The sequence below is a fragment of the Triticum aestivum genome, chromosome 1B (genome assembly GCF_018294505.1).
Source record: "Triticum aestivum cultivar Chinese Spring chromosome 1B, IWGSC CS RefSeq v2.1, whole genome shotgun sequence".
Lineage (NCBI taxonomy): Eukaryota > Viridiplantae > Streptophyta > Magnoliopsida > Poales > Poaceae > Triticum > Triticum aestivum.
This window is the reverse complement of record NC_057795.1, coordinates 49,896,127-49,908,093: the sequence shown is the minus strand read 5'-3', so window position 1 is coordinate 49,908,093 and position 11,967 is coordinate 49,896,127.

The following is an 11,967-nucleotide window of genomic DNA, read 5'->3' as shown; positions in this document are numbered from 1 at the left end:
GCCGGCCAAGAGGGTCGCACTCGCTGCAGTCCCAGCTGAGCATGCCTCCTCGCCGCATGCAACCAGGTTAAGAGTGCCCCGCCTGCCTTCATTGAATCCGTGCGTGTGCCAGAAACACGTCCTTCCGCGAGCCGACAGGCATTTTAGAACACAAAAAATGACTAAAATATAATTAATTTACGCATGGTTTTGACTTGTTGTGCTCCCACTGGTAGCAGGAACTAGTAGAGGTTTTTCTTTATTTATAACTCTCCTCACATTTTTTGGCTTTGAAGTGAATCATGGTTGTGGACATTATGTATGAATGTGCATATATCTGTGAACATGAGTTTGATGTGGAAGTTCAACTTGGAATGTCGGGCTTGAGCGTGAACTTTACCATGTCCAATGCTTCGTCTGTTATTGTTTGGAAAGTAATTGCTGTTATTACATGACCCGAAAAAAACATTGTATGCCACATCAGTAGATGCACGGACATCACAACAGGCATGTTGACTGGATAAACATTTGAACCTAGCTATTATGAAGGAAATTTTGTATTGACAACAGTTTTAGATAGCAGGAGACGCCTAGCCTGCTCTGCTCTTCTAGCTTATTTCTGGCTTCTTCCATCTCTTCTTTGGCTTGGGTGAAGAGAGCATCTGATTGCTCTTTTCGCTTCTTCAGGAACTCAGCTACATTCTCAAGGGCTAATGCACGCTTTCTTTCAGCCTTTACTAATGCCACGAGGACACGAACAGCTGACGACTCCACCTGGCTTGTGTGTAATCTAGCATCATCTGGGCATTTGCACCTTGTGTCTAATACAACATCATTAGGGAACTGGCACCTTGTGTGTAATCTAGCCTCATTTTGGAAACGTGATCTCGAGGTTGACCATACTTCCCTCCTCGCAGGAACTGCATCCTGACATGAAGTTACTTCTTTTTTAGATCAATACTCAGAGAAACCTAGATCCATTTAGTAGAAGCCAGATAAACAGTACTCAGAGAAGTGAATTCAAAAGGAAAAAAATAGACTACAAGGTGAGAACACCCACTTCCTACATCAAGCTAAAAATGAAATCATTAGGATAATTAAGACTCTTCTTATTACACATCGAAGAACACCACGTTTAAGAGAAACAGGAATTACAACAAATACACGTCGATGAACACGAGGCTAAACGAAAGTAATTGAAAGGGTGTTACTTACCAAAGCTCGTTTTACAGGTTCGGTGCAGCTCCTCTTTAACTTGCCACGCTCCTTGAAGATGTCCCGAGTATCCCGTGTTTGGTCTTCATTGCTCCTCTGCATGTTCACACTCGTGGTTTTAAAATCTCAACATGGAAAGAAAAATATACTACTAGTAATACTCGCGCATCTTGTGGGCAACATTAAAGCACTTGTCTGCCATGTTAGAGCATCTCCAACAGAATCACAACGCGTGGCGCTTTAAAAAAGCGTTTACAGTGCTGAGATCGAGAAGTAGAGACTAGAGAGTAGAGGATAGTTCTTAGCATAGATAGATAAAAAAATGATAATTCAACTACTCCTCGTTGTCCGACTCCTCCTCGGCGATGTCCTCCTCCCACGTCTGGCTATATGCGTGAAGATATCGATCATCGTCGGATTCCTAGGGCGATGCTGCTCCTAGCCTCATGTTGAACTGAGGGTCCGCTTTTCGCCTACGCTTGTCCTCACGATAGGCGGCTCACACCGCCCTCCTCTTATCCCTCTCTGCCCTCCTTTGCGTGTAGAACTCATGCTCGTTGATGATGTCCTGCGGGAAGTGTTGGCGCCACAGCGTCGTGGCTTCCTCGTCCATCACGGCAATGCCGAGACGGTGCTCCCGCCTCCGGTTGTCGCGACGATCCTCGTCAATGCTAAGCCGCGGCAGAGGCGCGAGATCCTGCGCCCGCTCCCGCGTCGGCACGTTGGGTAAGTTCAATGTTCTATGAGGCCACCGGAGGCGCCACGCCGCCGCGTCGTACGCGCGGGCGGCCTCGTTGGTGGTGTCGAAATTGCCAAGGCCGAGGCGCATCCCGCGGAACCGGATCTCGATGGAGAAGACGCCAGAGGGGTGCGAGCGGACGCCACGGTATCCCCAAGTTTCCCAGCGACGCGGCAGCATGGTGGCGCGGCAGCGGCAAGGCAAAAAAGAGCGATTAGAGAGCGCTGGCAAGGCAAAGAGAGGGGAGAGAGTGGCTGCAAGGCACAGAGCGGTGGGAGGGCGTTGGATTTTATAAAGTGCGCCGGACGCCGCGCGCCAAAACTAGCGCACGCCCAGACGCTTTTTCCCGCGCGCGCGCGATCCTTTCCCGACGTCTCTGCTATCTCTACTCTCTTCTCTACTGTTATATTTATTTTATACTTAATATTTAATATTTATCTCTACTTCTCTACTGTCTACTTCTTTTTCTCTATACTTTTTTTCTTGCAATATAGGCCGTCCGATTTATATCTGACAGATAGGAAGGAAACAAATGGGAATTTTGCAAAAAGATACCCATACCCCTCTCCAGATTTGCAAATAAGGCCTTCCCTCGTTCATCCTTTTCTCCCACAAGATAAACTACTCATACAAATGCATCTTGATGCGTGCAACGCATGGGCATCTTGCTAGTTCTAAAAACCTTTCCATCATTTGCCACACTACTGGTTGCAGATGAAAAACCTACCCAAGCACAGCGCGATACAGGAGCAACGCACAATTACAAGCTGATATTCTATTGGACAATGGAGGCTATAACCAATTACTTTTACAGGAACAATAACACCCAGGAAGTTTGAAGGGTAGGTATGAACAAAATTGGAACTGCACATGTACTGCTAAGTGATTCAATAGACACATTACCAGTCGACGAGGAGAATGATGGTCGCGGCGGCCTCTGTGAGTCATGGTCGGCAACGAGAGTCAGGTCATTCTCCATGACGGTGGTACTTCTGCGCTTGGCGTCGGCTTCTGAGAAGCACATCCGAGACCATGGAAGATGATGCCTGGGAAGAGGCTCCGTGTACGACGACGACGGTGGACCGGCTCCAGTGCGGCGTACGAGGTCATTGATGAGGCAGATGCGCTGCGGTGGACGAGTGCGCCGGTGTAAAGGGGGAGGAGCACGAAGGCTGCGGTGCCGTGGAGAAGTCTATTTTGTGGTGGGGATAGAAAATGGGGAGTATTCAGGTGTACTACTCTGGGTGCCGGGGTGGGGTTGACTGTGTAGGGTGAACCTGAAGTTACGAAAACAGCCCCCTACCAAGCGTCATCCGTAGGCCTGTTCCGAAGGCTATGATGGTAACTTCCCATTGCTCGATTCAGGATCACGGGAGATTTTCCTGCCGACCTCAAAATTTTGTGACACTGGACTCCCCGTGTGACGTGTTGAGTGATTCGTCTAAGCAACTAGCGAGTAGTAGTAGTAAACTCTGCATATTAGGTTTGACCGAAGTCAAACTTCGTAAAGTTTGACCAAGTTTATAGATATATCTAAACATTTACCATAACAAATATGTATGATGTGAAAGTACATTCAATAATGAATCTAATGGTATTTATTTGTTATTGTATATGTTAATATTTTTTGTTATAAGCTTTCTGATAGTTTACAAAACTTGACTTTGACCAATGCTAATACGCGGATTTAAATAAAATTGGAGGGAGTACAAATTTGTTTTCTTAGTTTATAGTGAACTAATCATTTGTTGAAATTGTGAAATGAATATATTAGGCTATTGACTACGAATGTAATGGTCTATACAATTCAATACTTACAATCATTGTCGAATCCCAAGATGTATACAAGGTCTATAGTACTTCACAACATGCTCAAACTCACATAATCCTAGTCAAATGAGAATCTAAATGCATTTCATAGTTATTACTTTGTAGGATGCAACAAAAACAACCATAACTCTACATCAGCCATTATAGAAGCAACATTTTGACATATCCCAATGTGTGAACGAAACGTGCAAAGAGAGCTTTTGAAGATGGAGCAGATAGGGCGGAAAAGATTGTATGTATGTGGATGAGGGAGTAGGAGACAAACCTAACGAGACAGAGAGAGAGAGAGATAGAGAGAGAAAGAGAGAGGAAGAAGTTAGGTCTGTGAGAAAGATGGAGACATGTAATATACGTGAGATGCGTGTGCATCCGGATTCTGTATACGTGGAAGGAGAAGAGACAACATGTTTGATGAGAGAGCTGGAAAAACATGGACGGAGAGGAAGGATCTCGTGGGTTGAGGGATTGACAAATTTGTGCGGGGGGGAGAGGGATTGGTAATTTTGTGGAAGAGAGAGAGAGAGAGGGTGGGGGGAGCAGTCAGTGAGCCGTCGTCACATCACCCTTCTTCCAAATGACCCTGCATTCTCTAGTGCGGTGTGGTCGCTGTCTTCGATCTGCTCGATGCCCTCTTTGAAGATTGAGGTGTTGTGCATGTTGGGTTGCAAATAAGCACACGCGAGAGTGGTCACCGTATAACCTTGGACGGGGATGAATTATGTGCTCGGGGGAGGGTGTGTGTGTGTTGTGCTGCGTTTGTCTCTCTCTCTCTCTCTCTCTGTGTGTGTGTGTGTGTGTGGGTGGGTGTGTGCGTGTCAGATATTGAGATAAAACAAACCTAAGGAGAGAAATGGGTATTCATGAAGAGATTAATTGTGCGGGCCTTGAGGTGGGCAGGGGCCAGGTGAGGGTGTCAAAATGTGCGCGTTGATGCATGTGTTGCATGCGATCGTGCGAGGGACGGACGAATCGAGAGAGATGGTTGTTGTGTTACGGATGCTCCTCTCTCTCTCTCTCACACACACACACACACACAAGTAAACTAGAAGACAGTTCTCTCATGTATACACAACGTATCTGCATCTGTCTATGTCTCACTCATGCATGATCATTTGCACATTCACGCCTCTCTATGTCTGTATCACACGCACACTGTCTCCACATTGCCCTTCCGCCACAACACATATATGGACACATACACACGTTCTCTCTCATTCACACACACAAAATCAGTATTATAAAAAACTAGGGCGCACCTAAAACGTCCAAATCCAAATAAACACGAACTGGAGCTAAATTCAAATATATGGAAATATTGCAGCGTCAAGAACTTTCCCAGGAAAAAAAGTTGAGTAATATTCGAGGATTGTTTTCACACACACAAAAAGGTTTGGTGGATGTCCTTCGAGCGCGACACGGTGACACACCGTTCGATCGACTGCGCGGCCGCGGTTCATGCGCTTGCATAGGATTCCGTATCATGGCTGTGGTACTAACTAATAAATGGAGCGCTGCCTAAGTCTAATGTTTACGTGTACTAGTACGGTTTTCTTTTAAGTTTGACCAACCTTATATAAAACTAAAGTAAGCTCCCACACGCGCACTCATCAATATGCCGCCGCCGGCATTGCGCATGCCGGTGCCCGCCTGCTCCGGCCAACAATTTCTCGCCCATCACCGCCGTGTCGCTGCCATCCCTGTGCCATGAAGCCGAAGGCTCGCCCGCTCACGTCGTCTACAGTCCCTCCTCGCGATGCCGCCGCGCTGCCAAGTACGTGAGCAACTGGTGGAGCCGCGTCTATGCATGCAGCTTACAAAGAGGAGGACGAGCGTGTGCTCCAGCACGCCGGTGAGGAGGAACTAGCGTGTCATTGTCGTCTCCGCCCGCGCGGAGGAGGCGTGCATGGTGGCTGTCGCGGCGGAAGCCGGTCGCGCGCGTCGAGCCCGCAAACTGGGTGCGGACATGGACTACCTTCGAGACCTTGAATGCCACGTGGATCCTGCAATCTGAAGGAGCAATTTGGGTCAGTCGACTCTTGTGAGCCGTTTGATGCAACATGGATGGCTAGAAGGGCTTCTTCCACCTCTTCTGCCGTCTTCTTCCTTCGCTGCGTTGAACTTATTTCACAAATCGAGTGACCCAAATTATACTACTAGTACGAACGTATTAAGTACAGTAGGAACACGAAGATACGAGCAGTAGTACCAACTGCAAGAAGAACAATAGTAAGACATAGTACTAGTACTACTGTACGTACTAAGGAGTTCAAATAACGAGAAAGAACATAAACATAGTTCTGCTGGGGCCTCAACACAACACACCCTTGAAAATAAACTAATCAACTAGTCCGCTTGACATTGCAGTAGAACCAGCATGAGCGACGACACTGCCACCTACTTGGAGTCCGAGTCCACGTCCTCGACTTCGTCCTCGTCCCTCTTCCTCTTCCTCTTCGCCGACGCTTCTTTGCTTGAACCGGACACTGGGCTCTGCTTCTTCATCCAACCCTTGTAGATATTTAAACAAAGGTAGGCATCCATTGCTGCATACAGGATGTGATCTTCATCTAATGTCTTCGACTCCCATGCATGATGAAACTCGTGATGAGGTTTCTTCAGTTTAGCGTACGAAGGATCAATCATGGCTGCTGCCAGGGTCAGCATTGAAGGTTGAGAGTAGGACACCAGGCTTGCCTTCTGGAGATCGAAGGGCTGGCCTACAACGAGACCTATCTGACGCAGGACATCCCTGTCATTCTTAAAGCCTACAGTAATGAATTTCACTCTGTTGTCCTTGAGCAAGTTCTTAAAATCCTGGCACACAACGTCGGCATGGCATATGTGGTAGACCAAGCAAACGTTATGTACGAAAATCGGGATCACGGCGGGCTTCTTCCTCTCTTCGTCCTTTAGATCCTTCTCTCGTCTCAGGACTGTGGTGTACTCAACATCTAGCCCAGCGAGCCACTCATCCGTTGAACTGTTGAACATGCGTAGGAAATGAGCAAGGCATGCTTTCATCGTCGCGGATCCACGTGTGTAGATGACGATGAACTCATCACCGGTGATGGCTCTAACCTGGTACTCAGCGGCGACCATGGAGATTTGGGAGGACATGGATTTTGGAGGAGGGTTAGGAGAAGTTGAACTATTGTACCCCGCAAAAAAAAATCTGGGATCGAACTAATGTGAAAGGACGGGACGACTAGGAGCGAACTATTGTAAGGTAGAAGACAGGGACGAGTAGGGCGTGCGAACGGCGTGGGGTTGCTGGCTTGCCCGGTAGATAAACGGCTGCAAGCCCCCAAAGAATTCTCGAGAACTATGCGAGACCCACTAGATGTCATGTCTACTAGACCCATATCGTAGGCCTGACGGTATAGCTTCTGCCTGTTCGCACGCCATGCCGGCGCGTGGATGTAACTTCACTTAATTCCGTCAACCGTCGTGCCTCCCACGACCTTCGCCTCCCTCGCGCGGTCGCGCCCTTTGAGACTTCGACCGGCTATAAATGAGCAAAAGTTTTTTGCCTACACCGCATGCATGATTCACCACACAGGGCGGTACGTTATTTACAAGAATACCATCTAATCTATTGGCAAAGCTATACTTAGCGATTAAGTGTGCCACCTTATTGGCCAAACGGCTAATCTTTGACAATTGAAGATTGTTGATCAACTTCGAGATGCTCAACGCTTTCATCTTCAGGTCACGCATAGCAGACATGTCATAGTCCCCCGATGCAAGAGACGCTACCACAAAAGCGCAATCAGTATCTAAAATTACAGGACTATGAAGAGAAATACCTATGTAGAGACCGGCAATGCAAGCCCTAAGCTCCGCTTCCTCCATGCTTTGACAGGCATCAATGAACTCCCACGACCAAATATATACTAAAAATATAAATATCTACAATACTGATTATAATGAGTATAAGAACCACGTTTTATAATGAGTGTAAAAATATTGATTTGACATTGTGAATGTTTAAAGTACATTTTTCTATAAGTCTGGTGAAAGTAGAGGTACATTGACTTCAGACAAAACTTAAATGCAAAATGCAGACTAGTTCCTCCGTCCAGGTGCGTGCCATGTCCTATCTTGTCATCACAACAAGGTTAGCTATTAGAGTACCACTACCTCCCTTCTAGTTTAAAGGGCTCGATTCAAAAATTTCACCTACTCTTAGCAAGATAGTAGAGGCGGCGGAATAGTTTTTGAAGTTTGCAAAAGTACTCAACTAATGATGTCGTTCTTCACAAAAAAATGTGTTTACCAGTGCATGCATGAACACTAGTTACTCTAACCCCCCTCTCTTCTTTAATTCTTTGCCACATCAGCATGTTTGCTATTCCCGTGTGCATGATACGAGCTAAGATACCACCATTATGGCCAGCCTTAATCATCGCATGCAATAATTTAGTGCACCTTGAAATATGAACTTGTGTGGGGCGTGTATGTTTTTAATGACTTGATACTATACCTAGCCTGGCATGCAAGATGACTTATTATGCACCGTTCCCCATACCTACAGGAAGCCTGTTCATCTCCAAATCTTTTCCTCTCCATGTGTGGAAACAATATGACTGCCAAACTCTCCTTCTCCCTCCGCGGTCCCACCACTCCACCCCGTGTGAAAAAATCTGCATGCATGACTCTCCTCCCCCCACGCTCGTCCAATCCGTTGTGACCAGTAATATTTCCACACATTCCCTCCCCTGTAATTTACTCCAACAAATATGCCCACGTAGCTGTTACTTAACTGCAGGTGCATTAGTTCACTGGCATATGGGCCCAACAGGGGTCTGGCCCACATGTCAGTGACACAACTGGACCTGCAGTTAAGTCAGTGCAGCTCAGTCCATATCTTACGTAGGTGTGCCATTGCTCGCTATAATATTGCGCCTCCCACGACATCGCTATCTCCTCCCCCTCACGTTCACGTTCATCGCTATCTCCTCCCCTCCCTATCACGTCGACCACCATGGCATCGCCCCTCCCAAGCTGTAGGAGCCCCTCGCTGCACCGCTTGGATGGTCACCCGACACCGTTCCGTTCCTCGCCGCCACTAGTCGAGGAGGATACGTCAGTGTTCCGCTCCTCGCCGCGACATGATGCGTCGCCGTTCCGTTCCTCGCTGCCACTAGTCGAGGAGGACGCGTCGGCGTTCCGCTCCTCGCCGCGACGTGATGTGTTGTTGTTCCGTTCCTCGCCGCCACTAGTCGAGGGGGACGCGTCGGCGTTCCGCTCCTCACCATGATGCGTCGAGGTGGACGCGTCGGTGTTCCCAATCTCGCCAGCACGCGCATCAGAGGACGCGTCAACTCCCCGCTATGAGGAGAACGCCGTGCCGCCCTCCGAGCCCCCCCAGCCTTGAGGAGATTTGGAAAGAAATGGATGTCGCCTTGTGGGAGGCTTTGCCTCCAGCAGAGCGCGCAAAAATAGAGGCGGAGAAGAAGGCCGAGGAAGAGAAGTGCACCGTGGAACAAGCTGCCTGGGAGGCCTATATTGCATCCGAGAGAGTCAGGCAATTGCCTCTTTGGCAGAAGGCTCGTGCGAGGGCCGTGAGGGTGGCGAAGGACGCTAGTGCCGATGCCCTGAATGCAGTCGGGCCCAAGTGCCTCATCTACGCTTGGCGGTATGTGGACTGGGTGCACGCTTCCAGCAAGGAGGAGTGCCTGTTGGCGCCAGATCACCACACCGGTGAGATCGCGCTCGCCTGCCGGCAAGCCGCCAATCAGCAGCTCGCGAGTTGCGAGGCTGAGGAAGAGGCGTTGTGTCGGCGCGCTGGGAAACGACCACGCACCAGGGCACTCGTGGCGCGCCGCAAGCGCTCCTGCGAGCGCCGTGACTTTTAGGAGGAGTATAATTTTTGTTTCGTAAGGCGATCTCATTAGTTTTGGGACGCAAATGATAAATCCTGAACGTTCAGGAATTTTTAGCATCCTTAATTAAGTATGTAAAAGGGAACGTTTCGAAACCTTGTGTATTCGTACGCATTTTGCAAGTACGTGCATATAGCACAAACTTTACTATATACTATTGCTCTACACGTCTCTCTCGATTTATGCTTGCAGACTGTGCTACTCCCTCCGTCCAGGTCAATAAGTCATCTTTGGTTGTGCACCGTGACCAAGAAGGAGGGAAGACTTATACACCTAGACGAAGGGAGTACTACTATTACTTATGTACGTGCAAATGCATGTTTTAACATTACGATGCGATTTTTGTAAAAGTAGAAAAACAACACTAGTCAAGCTTGTGAAACGATTCAATGCAAAACATATGCAAAAATGCTCATTTGATTGTTTACTTTTAGCTTCCTTCTTTGTGGTTATTTCTCTGTCGTACTTTGTACGGAGTATCTCACTTGTTGGAAAGGCATGCAAATTCCCAAACCGCTTCCTACACCCTGTATCGATTTTTTTGCCTAACAAGTTGTGCCGTGCAATTGGAATTCCAACTTGAGTACTACTACTAGTAGGAGTACCAGGGGCCAGTTCTTTTAGGCTTCTAGATTAGTAATCCCATAACTACTACCTCCGTCCTGGTTTATTTGTCCCCATTGTAATCTGTGTCAAATTTTGATCATAAATTTAACTAATGAAATGTTAGTGCATGTCACATGCACTACTATGTTTATTTGCTAATTAATAGTATTGCATGCAATGAACTAACCACTACATGTCGTGTTTGATATCTCAAGTCATTAAAAGCATGCACACTCTTTATCTCTTATTGGTTGATATGTCAAGAAACAACAAATGAGGTAGAAGTTAATGCACCACGCCTAAGCGTTTTGGGATTATTTGGTTTTCGTAAGATGACTTACACACCTAGACGGAGGGAGTAACATTTTATCAGTTAAATCTTTGGTCAAAATTTAGCACAATTTACAATGGTGAGGAATAAACCAGGACGGAGTAGTAGTTTAGAAGCCCAAATAAATGAGTGAGGCGCCTTGTTGTTACTCTCCACTGTGAGTAGTCTTATGGGAAAAGCTGGGGAATCCGCCAAAAGAACTGGCCCTAGGAGTAGTAGCTAGGGCTCGTGTGTGCGAGATGAACCGGAGAAAGTAAATGCAGAGAGATGAAATGCAAAAAAGATGGAGGGATGTGATGGTTGCTTGTCCGTTTATTTTACCAGGCCACTTATTACTGGGAGTGGTTGGGTTTTATGATATGACGGCTTTACTGCCGCTTCACGAGTGGGGTGAGAGGTGAGACTCCCGTGCAGCGCCTCCCTCTACACTTGTACTACATCGGTCGTGGTTTATTAGTCCTCCATTGAATTTGACTGAAGATTTAACTGACAAAATGTTAGTGCATGTGAATAAAAACTATATCATTGGATTCGTATTTGAACATAGTTTTGAATGATATAATTTTAGGTGACATGCATCACCATTTATCGTACTATATATAATGTTAGTTCAATTTTTGGTCGTACTAATCTATAGTAGTAAGGTGCCCGTGCGTTGCACCGAAGAGTGAAATGCATTGATCGGGGAGTTGTTTATTTTGACAAAGGATGTAGGGGTCATCTCATGTGTAACGGGTATTGATATGTTTCTTCGGATATTATTTCATCTCCAGAGCTCACAAACATCCGGGTGAAATAGATAAAAAGGTATCTTTTGCAAACAAAAGCGTTCAACTGTTCAACCTGCATCCAAAACTTGTGAAGACATAACACTTATTGTGCTTTGCAAGAAATGATCTTTAAGAATTAGTTTTTGAGTATCGATTGTTATACATGTTGGCTACAGATGACATGGCACTTTCTTATAGTCAACAGTTGGCTATACTATTAAGTACTTTCCAAAATAGAAATTGGCATATTAATACTGGATGGGTGATCTAGTTGCCTAGTGGAGTATATTCTAGTACTATTAACCAACAAAATTGAAACTGTCAAGTGGATGTATTGTGGACGTATGGTTCAGTTGAGATTATCAACTAATTATCGTGCCTTCTTACGGTGCGGAAGGTCTTTTCTCGAAAGAAACTAGACAATACCCCGCAACATAGCAATACATTTATCAAAATTAGCTTAGAATATATGAGAATAAATACTGCCCTCCTTCCCCACCTTCCCCACCACCCCTCCCCCCCCCCAACACACACACACACACACACACACACACACTAGCGTTATATGGTGACTTGCACGTTGTAGTGTCTTGCGACCTTCTAGCATTGGTC